We start from the raw sequence: 12,773 nt of genomic DNA, 5'->3' as shown, positions 1-12,773 counted from the left end.
AGGTTCTGACTGCCTTTAAGACATTTGAAACTTTGTAGACGGTTTTAGAAACTTTTGGAAACTGCTTTAGAAGCATACGAAAGAATTTGAGAGTTTATAGATAAATTTAAAAGCTTTTAGAAGCTTCTAGGCTGCTTTGTAAGCTTTGCAAGGCATTTTAGAGGTTTTATAGTGTTTTGGAGGAAGGATTTGATACGGAATCGAGGGGGTAATTTGAAGTACACACTCGAGGTATTATGATACACATTCCCATTATTACGAAGCATTTTGAGGTATTTATAAGGCATTTGAGAGTATTTTGAGGCATTGTCTGTATAGGTATTTCAAAATGTTTTGTGATGTGAATTTTGAGCGAAATAAAACCTAAATAAAAGAAATTTTGCGATATTTTAAGGAATACATTGCAGTAGATCATTATAGTGTACCAATATAACAAAATTGATTGAAAATTGAACAGAACAGCATAAGCACATGTAATTATTATGGTAAAATCTTTGTTACATGAGATTGAGTTTAAACAATATTCATTACGAATTATTATAATAATTTAACAATTTTTCAACAATTCAATGTTTAAACAAATACAATTTCAGCTTTTAGAACTGTCTAAATTTAATTTACCAAATTTTTTAAATTTTAAAACTGATTTTAAAGATCATGTGACTGATTTTGACAGACGTCAACTGTCCTTTACAGTGTTGCAAGAACATGCAGAATTGCATTTTCAACGTCACATAACGTGTATTTTGCAATTTAACGTGTCACGTTGTCACGTGACTGTTTCGTTTACACTTCTAGGCTTAACCTTTATCTGACAGAGGCATTTCAAGCTTACAATTGGTCTACAAAGGTCACGTGACGGTTGTGCATGTTTTGTATGGCATTTTCATGGTTTTTAGCTCAAATTTAAGTTAAAAAGCCTTTTCCAACCTTGTAATTGGTTTTCTAATGTCAAGTGACTGCTTTGTTTACACTTCTAGCTTAACCTTTATCTGACAGAGGCATTTCAAGCTTACAATTGGTCTACAAAGGTCATGTGACTGTTGTGCATGTTCTGTATGGCATTTTAATGGTTTTTAGCTAAAATTTAAATTAAAAAGCGTTTTCCAACCTTGTAATTGGTTTTCTAATGTCACGTGACTGCTTTGTTTACACTTCTAGCTTAACCTTTATCTGACAGAGGCATTTCAAGCTTACAATTGGTCTACAAAGGTCACGTGACTGTTGGTGCATGTTCTGTATAACATTTTCATGGTTTTTAGCTCAAATTTAAGTTAAAAAGCCTTTTCCAACCTTGTAATTGGTTTTCTAATGTCACGTGACTGCTTTGTTTACACTTCTAGCTTAACCTTTATCTGACAGGGGTTTTCAAGCTTACAATTGGTCTGCAAAAGTCACGTGACTGTTGGTGCATGTTCTGTATGGCATTTTCATGTTTTTTAGCTCAAATTTAAGTTAAAAAGCCTTTTCCAACCTTGTAATTGGTTTTCTAATGTCACGTGACTGCTTTGTTTACACTTCTAGCTTAACGTTTATCTGACAGAGGCATTTCAAGCTTACAATTGGTCTACAAAGGTCACGTGACGGTTGTGCATGTTCTGTATGGCATTTTCATGTTTTTTAGCTCAAATTGAAGTTAAAAAGCGTTTTCCAACCTTGTAATTGGTTTTCTAATGTCACGTGACTGTTTCGTTTACACTTCTAGCTTAACCTTTATCTGACAGAGGCATTTCAAGCTTACAATTGGTCTACAAAGGTCACGTGACGGTTGTGCATGTTCTGTATGGCATTTTCATGGTTTTTAGCTCAAATTTAAGTTAAAAAGCCTTTTCCAACCTTGTAATTGGTGTTCTAATGTCACGTGACTGTTTCGTTTACACTTCTAGCTTAACCTTTATCTGACAGAGGCATTTCAAGCTTACAATTGGTCTACAAAGGTCACGTGACTGTTGTGCATGTTCTGTATGGCATTTTCATGTTTTTTAGCTAAAATTTAAGTTAAAAAGCCTTTTCCAACCTTGTAATTGGTTTTCTAATGTCACGTGACTGTTTCGTTTACACTTCTAGCTTAACCTTTATCTGACAGAGGCATTTCAAGCTTACAATTGGTCTACAAAGGTCACGTGACTGTTGTGCATGTTCTGTATGGCATTTTCATGTTTTTTAGCTCAAATTGAAGTTAAAAAGCGTTTTCCAACCTTGTAATTGGTTTTCTAATGTCACGTGACTGTTTCGTTTACACTTCTAGCTTAACCTTTATCTGACAGAGGCATTTCAAGCTTACAATTGGTCTGCAAAAGTCACGTGACTGTTGGTGCATGTTCTGTATGGCATTTTCATGTTTTTTAGCTCAAATTGAAGTTAAAAAGCGTTTTCCAACCTTGTAATTGGTTTTCTAATGTCACGTGACTGTTTCGTTTACACTTCTAGCTTAACCTTTATCTGACAGAGGCATTTCAAGCTTACAATTGGTCTACAAAGGTCACGTGACTGTTGTGCATGTTCTGTATGGCATTTTCATGTTTTTTAGCTAAAATTTAAGTTAAAAAGCCTTTTCCAACCTTGTAATTGGTTTTCTAATGTCACGTGACTGTTTCGTTTACACTTCTAGCTTAACCTTTATCTGACAGAGGCATTTCAAGCTTACAATTGGTCTACAAAGGTCACGTGACTGTTGTGCATGTTCTGTATGGCATTTTCATGTTTTTTAGCTCAAATTGAAGTTAAAAAGCGTTTTCCAACCTTGTAATTGGTTTTCTAATGTCACGTGACTGTTTCGTTTACACTTCTAGCTTAACCTTTATCTGACAGAGGCATTTCAAGCTTACAATTGGTCTACAAAGGTCACGTGACGGTTGTGCATGTTCTGTATGGCATTTTCATGGTTTTTAGCTCAAATTTAAGTTAAAAAGCGTTTTCCAACCTTGTAATTGGTTTTCTAATGTCACGTGACTGCTTTGTTTACACTTCTAGCTTAACCTTTATCTGACAGAGGCATTTCAAGCTTACAATTGGTCTACAAAGGTCACGTGACGGTTGTGCATGTTCTGTATGGCATTTTCATGGTTTTTAGCTCAAATTTAAGTTAAAAAGCCTTTTCCAACCTTGTAATTGGTTTTCTAATGTCACGTGACTGCTTTGTTTACACTTCTAGCTTAACGTTTATCTGACAGAGGCATTTCAAGCTTACAATTGGTCTACAAAGGTCACGTGACGGTTGTGCATGTTCTGTATGGCATTTTCATGGTTTTTAGCTCAAATTTAAGTTAAAAAGCCTTTTCCAACCTTGTAATTGGTGTTCTAATGTCACGTGACTGCTTTGTTTACACTTCTAGCTTAACCTTTATCTGACAGAGGCATTTCAAGCTTACAATTGGTCTACAAAGGTCACGTGACGGTTGTGCATGTTTTGTATGGCATTTTCATGGTTTTTAGCTCAAATTTAAGTTAAAAAGCCTTTTCCAACCTTGTAATTGGTTTTCTAATGTCACGTGACTGCTTTGTTTACACTTCTAGCTTAACGTTTATCTGACAGAGGCATTTCAAGCTTACAATTGGTCTACAAAGGTCACGTGACGGTTGTGCATGTTCTGTATGGCATTTTCATGGTTTTTAGCTCAAATTTAAGTTAAAAAGCCTTTTCCAACCTTGTAATTGGTTTTCTAATGTCACGTGACTGCTTTGTTTACACTTCTAGCTTAACGTTTATCTGACAGAGGCATTTCAAGCTTACAATTGGTCTACAAAGGTCACGTGACGGTTGTGCATGTTCTGTATGGCATTTTCATGGTTTTTAGCTCAAATTTAAGTTAAAAAGCCTTTTCCAACCTTGTAATTGGTGTTCTAATGTCACGTGACTGCTTTGTTTACACTTCTAGCTTAACCTTTATCTGACAGAGGCATTTCAAGCTTACAATTGGTCTACAAAGGTCACGTGACGGTTGTGCATGTTTTGTATGGCATTTTCATGGTTTTTAGCTCAAATTTAAGTTAAAAAGCCTTTTCCAACCTTGTAATTGGTTTTCTAATGTCACGTGACTGCTTTGTTTACACTTCTAGCTTAACCTTTATCTGACAGAGGCATTTCAAGCTTACAATTGGTCTGCAAAAGTCACGTGACTGTTGGTGCATGTTCTGTATGGCATTTTCATGGTTTTTAGCTCAAATTTAAATTAAAAAGCCGTTTCCAACCTTGTAATTGGTTTTCTAATGTCACGTGACTGTTTCGCTTACACTTCTAGCTTAACCTTTATCTGACAGAGGCATTTCAAGCTTACAATTGGTCTACAAAGGTCACGTGACGGTTGTGCATGTTCTGTATGGCATTTTCATGGTTTTTAGCTCAAATTTAAGTTAAAAAGCCGTTTCCAACCTTGTAATTGGTTTTCTAATGTCACGTGACTGTTTCGTTTTACATTTCTAGCTTAATCTGACAGAGGCTCTTCAAGCTTACAATTGGTCTACAAAGGTCACGTGACTGTTGTGCAAGTTGATGATGGATGCCAAAAGACGAAACGTCGGACGGAAAATATGAATCATCGTATAGCTGATAAAAAGTGGAAATGAAACTGTTTGTTCGGTTTTCGCATATCTCTTCAAATAATAAGGTTAGAAATAAAAAACAAAAAATCTTTCAGTTTTTTTTGGATATCTTTGGAATTACTAGGAAAATCGAAATTTTTAAAACGGTATTTGGTTTAACTTTAAATTGAGCAACTTTGCCCCAATTCAAACTTTCTCGTATCTCTTATAGTTTCCGAGATCCCAATGGTCGAATTTGAATTACCCTGTATAGACCCAATATCAAATTACTTTTTCAGTATTTTCACACATATTAAAGTAACTAACGAGAAAAAACTAATGTCTAAATTAACGGTAGAAAATAAGTAAAAAAAAAACAAAAAAAAAATTGAAACTTTAACCCCAAAGTTAAAAACGCAGTAATTTTAAACATTCAAGTGTTGTCATAGTCACATAAAAAACAAGCACACCACTAGAATCGCATAGAAAAAGTGCCTTAAGAATGTTTTTGTTTCACTTCGATATTTTAATAAACAAAAAAGAATGAAACTGACAAGAAAACACATGTGGAAAGCGTCTTTCCCGCCCTTTAGCTGCAGTCTCGTGTGGGAAAGTGCCACTTTACGCACTTGTTAGGTAAATAACTATTTGACATTAACCTTTGTTCAAAAATCGAGCTCTTCATTTGTATACCAGTTGTTTCCTGCCGGAAAATGGGGTTTTTCTACTCCTACAGAGATATTGGTTCATTCCTTAACAGTTTAGAGAACGGATAAGAAGGCAATTGCCAACGGTTGAACAAATACAGAATCCTAGACAATCTTCAGCGTGAGTAAAGAAATAGACCAATCACAGACAATCTTCAGCGTTGCGTAAAGAAATAGACCAATCACAGACAATCTTCGAAACGTTTCAAACATTGAGAGTTTATTTGTGTGAAATTTGGTAAGTAATTCCAATTAGTCCGATTACCTCGTGCGATAAGGACATCTTTTTCACCCTTGTTGTACAATATACTATTTCCTGTCAAAATACACTAAATCCGGACACCCTGTATATTGCAAGGATTTAAATGTTAAAAACCACATAAATATGCATGCATCTTCACTGTCTAAAGGTCAAAGTAAAATAATGTTACTATTGTTACCTGAATGTCGTGATTGCTGATATTAACAGCTGCAGAGGGAGAAATAATGATTGTATGTAAAATTCACTTTTTCACCGGCAAACTAAGAATGATCGAATATTTCCTATACATTTAAATTACAACTGATTGTCTTGACACACTTAATTATTAATTAATATTGCGGTTTGTTTACCTATAGTGCATGCAATTTTTTGCCGAATTAGTATTGTTTATGGTTTCAGTTTATTGTTATTAACAAATGTTGTAACGAGACCTTGTTACTTGCGCTGTCCTAAATTAATTAAAAATATTGTAAATATTAAACATTATTTAAAATTAGAGACAAAATAATAATATAAAAATGAGGACCCCAAATATATAATCATCTTAAGGTTGCACACACATTGCACATCCAAATTACCTTCTGTAAATATAAAATAGTGATTCGTTTCCTGTACATGCAATCAAATGATTATAGTTCATCAAAAATTTATTCCAACACAGTATTTATTTTTTTTTACTAAATTTCCCTTTTTTTACTGTTATCTAACATTAATATGATTTAGAAATAAAAATATAAAAGAATTAAATTAGTTGCATTTTGGTATGTTTGCTAAATGTGAGCCTGTATTTTATCTGAAGGTTCATAATCTCAATATTAAAAAATAATAGTTATTTATGTGTTAAGAGTTAAATGTTAGGTTGTATTTATAAAAAAAAATCACAAAATTTAATTTTGGAACAAGATTAACAATATTAATTGACAACTTGTATACATTTTTAATTTTATCATTTTCACTTTGCTTTTGAGTTTTACAATTTTTATTTTAAATGTCTTAAAAAGTGTCTTTTTATAAAAAAAAAAATTGATTTTCTGGAATTTCTAGACTTCTCTAAGAGCAATTTGCCAGTTTCAGATTTTCACCCTGTTTTTGCATTTTCAAAAAATTCCAAAACTTTCAAAAAGTGTGCTATTATCATAAAAATTGATTTTCTGGAATTTCTAAACTTCTCTAAGAGCAATTTGTTATTTTCAGATTTTCATTCTGTTTTTGCATTTTCATAAAATTTCAAAACTTTCAAAAAGTGTGCTTTTATCATAAAAATTGATTTTCTGGAACTTCTAGACTTTTCTAAGAGCAAATTTACCATTTTCAGATTTTCGCTCTGTTTTTGCATTTTCAAAAAATCCCAAAACCTTCAAAAAGTGTGTTTTTATCATAAAAATTGATTTTCTGGAATTTCTAGACTTTTCTAAGAGCAAATTTACCATTTTCAGATTTTCGCTCTGTTTTTGCATTTTCAAAAAATCCCAAAACCTTCAAAAAGTGTGTTTTTATCATAAAAATTGATTTTCTGGAATATCTAGACTTCTCTAAGAGCAATTTGTTATTTTCAGATTTTCACCCTGTTTTTGCATTTTCAAAAAACTCCAAAACCTTCAAAAAGTGTGTTTTTATCGTAAAAATTGATTTTCTGGAATTTCTAGACTCCTCTAAGCTCAATTTGCCATTTTCAGATTTTCACTCTGTTTTTGCATTTTCATAAAATTTCAAAACTTTCAAAAAGTGTGCTTTTATCATAAAAATTGATTTTCTGGAACTTCTAGACTTTTCTAAGAGCAAATTTACCATTTTCAGATTTTCGCTCTGTTTTTGCTCCCAAAACCTTCAAAAAGTGTGTTTTTATCATAAAAATTGATTTTCTGGAATTTCTAGACTTTTCTAAGAGCAAATTTACCATTTTCAGATTTTCGCTCTGTTTTTGCATTTTCAAAAAATCCCAAAACTTTCAAAAAGTGTGCTTTTATCATAAAAATTGATTTTCTGGAACTTCTAGACTTTTCTAAGAGCAAATTTACCATTTTCAGATTTTCGCTCTGTTTTTGCTCCCAAAACCTTCAAAAAGTGTGTTTTTATCATAAAAATTGATTTTCTGGAATTTCTAGACTTTTCTAAGAGCAAATTTACCATTTTCAGATTTTCGCTCTGTTTTTGCATTTTCAAAAAATCCCAAAACCTTCAAAAAGTGTGTTTTTATCATAAAAATTGATTTTCTGGAATTTCTAGACTCCTCTAAGATCAATTTGCCATTTTCAGATTTTCACCCTGTTTTATGCATTTTCAAAAAATTCCAAAACTTTCAAAAAGTGTGTTTTTATCATGAAAATTGATTTTCTGGAATTTCTAGGCTTTTCTAAGATCAATTTGCCATTTTCAGATTTTCACTGATTTTGCATTTTCAAAAAATCCCAAAACCTTCAAAAAGTGTGTTTTTATCATAAAAATTGATTTTCTGGAATTTCTAGACTCCTCTAAGCTCAATTTGCAATTTTCAGATTTTCAGCCTGTTTTCGCATTTTCAAAAAATTTCAAAACTTTCAAAAAGTGTGCTTTTATCATAAAAATTGATTTTCTGGAATTTCTAGGCTTTTCTAAGAGCAAATTTACCATTTTCAGATTTTCGCTCTGTTTTTGCATTTTCAAAAAATCCCAAAACCTTCAAAAAGTGTGTTTTTATCATAAAAATTGATTTTCTGCAATTTCTAAACTCCTCTAAGAGCAATTTGCCATTTTCAGATTTTCACTCTGTTTTTGCATTTTCAAAAAATCCCAAAACCTTCAAAAAGTGTGTTTTTATCATGAAAATTGATTTTCTGGAATTTCTAGACTTTTCTAAGAGCAAATTTACCATTTTCAGATTTTCGCTCTGTTTTTGCATTTTCAAAAAATCCCAAAACCTTCAAAAAGTGTGTTTTTATCATGAAAATTGATTTTCTGGAATTTCTAGACTTTTCTAAGAGCAAATTTACCATTTTCAGATTTTCGCTCTGTTTTTGCATTTTCAAAAATCCCAAAACCTTCAAAAAGTGTGTTTTTATCATAAAAATTGATTTTCTGGAATTTCTAGACTTTTCTAAGAGCAATTTGCTATTTTCAGATTTTCACCCTGTTTTTGCATTTTCAAAAAACTCCAAAACCTTCAAAAAGTGTGTTTTTATCGTAAAAATTGATTTTCTGGAATTTCTAGACTCCTCTAAGCTCAATTTGCCATTTTCAGATTTTCACTCTGTTTTTGCATTTTCATAAAATTTCAAAACTTTCAAAAAGTGTGTTTTTATCATAAAAATTGATTTTCTGGAATTTCTAGACTCCTCTAAGCTTAATTTGCCATTTTCAGATTTTCACCCGGTTTTTGCATTTTCAAAAAATTCCAAAACTTTCAAAAAGTGTGTTTTTATCATAAAAATTGATTTTCTGGAATTTCTAGACTCCTCTAAGCTTAATTTGCCATTTTCAGATTTTCACCCTGTTTTATGCATTTTCAAAAAATTCCAAAACTTTCAAAAAGTGTGTTTTTATCATAAAAATTGATTTTCTGGAATTTCTAGACTCCTCTAAGCTTAATTTGCCATTTTCAGATTTTCACCCTGTTTTATGCATTTTCAAAAAATCCCAAAACCTTCAAAAAGTGTGTTTTTATCATAAAAATTGATTTTCTGGAATTTCTAGACTCCTCTAAGCTCAATTTGCAATTTTCAAATTTTCAGCCTGTTTTCGCATTTTCAAAAAATTTCAAAACTTTCAAAAAGTGTGCTTTTATCATAAAAATTGATTTTCTGGAATTTCTAGGCTTTTCTAAGAGCAAATTTACCATTTTCAGATTTTCGCTCTGTTTTTGCATTTTCAAAAAATCCCAAAACCTTCAAAAAGTGAGTTTTTAACATAAAAATTGATTTTCTGGAATTTCTAGACTCCTCTAAGCTCAATTTGCAATTTTCAGATTTTCAGCCTGTTTTCGCATTTTCAAAAAATTTCAAAACTTTCAAAAAGTGTGCTTTTATCATAAAAATTTATTTTCTGGAATTTCTAGGCTTTTCTAAGAGCAAATTTACCATTTTCAGATTTTCGCTCTGTTTTTGCATTTTAAAAAAATCCCAAAACCTTCAAAAAGTGTGTTTTTATCATAAAAATTGATTTTCTGGAATTTCTAGACTCCTCTAAGATCAATTTGCCATTTTCAGATTTTCACCCTGTTTTATGCATTTTCAAAAAATTCCAAAACTTTTAAAAAGTGTGTTTTTATCATAAAAATTGATTTTCTGGAATTTCTAGACTCCTCTAAGCTCAATTTGCCATTTTCAGATTTTCACTCTGTTTTTTCATTTTCATAAAATTTCAAAACTTTCAAAAAGTGTGCTTTTATCATAAAAATTGATTTTCTGGAATTTCTAGGCTTTTCTAAGAGCAAATTTACCATTTTCAGATTTTCGCTCTGTTTTTGCATTTTCAAAAAATCCCAAAACCTTCAAAAAGTGTGTTTTTATCATAAAAATTGATTTTCTGGAATATCTAGACTTCTCTAAGAGCAATTTGTTATTTTCAGATTTTCACCCTGTTTTTGCATTTTCAAAAAACTCCAAAACCTTCAAAAAGTGTGTTTTTATCATAAAAATTGATTTTCTGGAATATCTAGACTTCTCTAAGAGCAATTTGTTATTTTCAGATTTTCACCCTGTTTTTGCATTTTCAAAAAATCCCAAAACCTTCAAAAAGTGTGTTTTTATCATAAAAATTGATTTTCTGGAATATCTAGACTTCTCTAAGAGCAATTTGTTATTTTCAGATTTTCACCCTGTTTTTGCATTTTCAAAAAACTCCAAAACCTTCAAAAAGTGTGTTTTTACCATAAAAATTGATTTTCTGGAATTTCTAAACTTCTCTAAGAGCAATTTGTTAGTTTCAGATTTTCATTCTGTTTTTGCATTTTCAAAAATTCCAAAATTTTCAAAAAGTGTGTTTTTATCATAAAAATTGATTTTCTGGAATTTCTAGACTTTTCTAAGAGCAAATTTACCATTTTCAGATTTTCGCTCTGTTTTTGCATTTTCAAAAAATCCCAAAACCTTCAAAAAGTGTGTTTTTATCATAAAAATTGATTTTCTGGAATATCTAGACTTCTCTAAGAGCAATTTGTTATTTTCAGATTTTCACCCTGTTTTTGCATTTTCAAAAAATCCCAAAACCTTCAAAAAGTGTGTTTTTATCATAAAAATTGATTTTCTGGAATATCTAGACTTCTCTAAGAGCAATTTGTTATTTTCAGATTTTCACCCTGTTTTTGCATTTTCAAAAAACTCCAAAACCTTCAAAAAGTGTGTTTTTACCATAAAAATTGATTTTCTGGAATTTCTAAACTTCTCTAAGAGCAATTTGTTAGTTTCAGATTTTCATTCTGTTTTTGCATTTTCAAAAATTCCAAAATTTTCAAAAAGTGTGTTTTTATCATAAAAATTGATTTTCTGGAATTTCTAGACTTCTCCAAGAGCAATTTGCCATTTTCAGATTTTCACTCTGTTTTTGCATTTTCAAAAAATCCCAAAACCTTCAAAAAGTGTGTTTTTATCATAAAAATTGATTTTCTGGAATTTCTAGACTCCTCTAAGCTCAATTTGCAATTTTCAAATTTTCAGCCTGTTTTCGCATTTTCAAAAAATTTCAAAACTTTCAAAAAGTGTGCTTTTATCATAAAAATTGATATTCTGGAATTTCTAGGCTTTTCTAAGAGCAAATTTACCATTTTCAGATTTTCGCTCTGTTTTTGCATTTTCAAAAAATCCCAAAACCTTCAAAAAGTGTGTTTTTATCATAAAAATTGATTTTCTGGAATTTCTAGACTCCTCTAAGATCAATTTGCCATTTTCAGATTTTCACCCTGTTTTATGCATTTTCAAAAAATTCCAAAACTTTCAAAAAGTGTGTTTTTATCATGAAAATTGATTTTCTGGAATTTCTAGACTTTTCTAAGAGCAAATTTACCATTTTCAGATTTTCGCTCTGTTTTTGCATTTTCAAAAAATCCCAAAACCTTCAAAAAGTGTGTTTTTATCATAAAAATTGATTTTCTGGAATTTCTAGACTCCTCTAAGATCAATTTGCCATTTTCAGATTTTCACCCTGTTTTATGCATTTTCAAAAAATTCCAAAACTTTCAAAAAGTGTGTTTTTATCATAAAAATTGATTTTCTGGAATTTATAGACTCCTCTAAGCTTAATTTGCCATTTTCAGATTTTCACCCGGTTTTTGCATTTTCAAAAAATTCCAAAACTTTCAAAAAGTTTGTTTTTTTATGAAAATTGTTTTTTACAATTTTTATACTCATGTAAGATCGATTTGTAAATTTATACTTCCAAAATGACGGCATTTTTCGGATATCTCGGGGAATAATAAAAAAAATTCAAATTTTAAGTCGGAATTATTATTAAACTCTAAATTGCGCAATTTTGCGCAGTCAATTTCCATTGATACAAAGTGAATCTAAAGTTATCAAAGCAACATTTCAAGTGTCCAAATCAAAATTTGGTTTCCAAAGCAGTTTTCAAGGTTTTAAAGTCAAAATATGGTTTCAAAGACAGTGTTCAAGGTTTTAAGGTTAAAATTTGGTTTGTTAATCAATTTTCAGGCTGCAATTGTGATGGTTCACTTGAAAATCATGAAAACTGGCTCAAAATAAAAATGTTAGGTCAATTTCCATTGATTTGAGGTGAATCTAAAGTTATCAAAGCAACATTTGAAGTGTCCAAGTCAAAATTTGGTTTCCAAAGCAGTTTTCAATGTTTTAAAGTCAAAATATGGTTTCAAAGACAGTGTTCAAGATTTTAAGGTTAAAATTTGGTTTTCTAATCAATTTTCAGGCTGCAATTGTGATAGTTTACTTGAAAATCATGAAAACTGACTCAAAATACAAATGTTAGGTCAATTTCCATTGATATGAGGTGAATCTAAAGTTATCAAAGCAACATTTGAAGTGTCCAAGTCAAAATTTGGTTTCCAGAGCAGTTTTCAATGTTTTAAAGTCAAAATATGGTTTCAAAGACAGTGTTTAAGATTTTAAGGTTAAAATTTGGTTTTCTAATCAATTTTCAGGCTGCAATTGTGATAGTTTACTTGAAAATCATGAAAACTGACTCAAAATACAAATGTTAGGTCAATTTCCATTGATATGAGGTGAATCTAAAGTTATCAAAGCAACATTTGAAGTGTCCAAGTCAAAATTTGGTTTCCAAAGCAGTTTTTAATGTTTTAAAGTCAAAATTTGGTTTCCAAAGCAGTTTTCAAGGTTTTA

At 30.8% G+C, this 12,773-nt stretch overlaps 1 protein-coding gene across 4 annotated transcripts in view; it reads right to left on the bottom strand.

Moving 5' to 3' along the window:
• Positions 1-12,773, bottom strand: part of PH4alphaEFB (prolyl 4-hydroxylase subunit alpha-1) — a 68,278-nt gene that overhangs the window by 42,044 nt on the left and 13,461 nt on the right. The window contains exon 1 of one of the 4 annotated variants that reach the window (XM_081989125.1): positions 5,669-5,811. The exons of the other annotated variants lie outside the window; for them this stretch is intronic. The gene's annotated coding sequence lies outside the window, so the exon portion shown is untranslated. Of the gene's footprint in view, positions 1-5,668; positions 5,812-12,773 lie in introns of those variants that run through there. 4 annotated transcript variants of the gene reach the window in all.

This window comes from Ips typographus, linkage group LG11 (assembly GCF_016097725.1).
Source record: "Ips typographus isolate SLU linkage group LG11, UJ_Ityp_2.0, whole genome shotgun sequence".
Classification (NCBI taxonomy): Eukaryota; Metazoa; Arthropoda; class Insecta; order Coleoptera; family Curculionidae; genus Ips; species Ips typographus.
The sequence above is the reverse complement of the archived record's forward strand: the minus strand, read 5'-3'. Positions and strand labels throughout refer to the sequence as shown.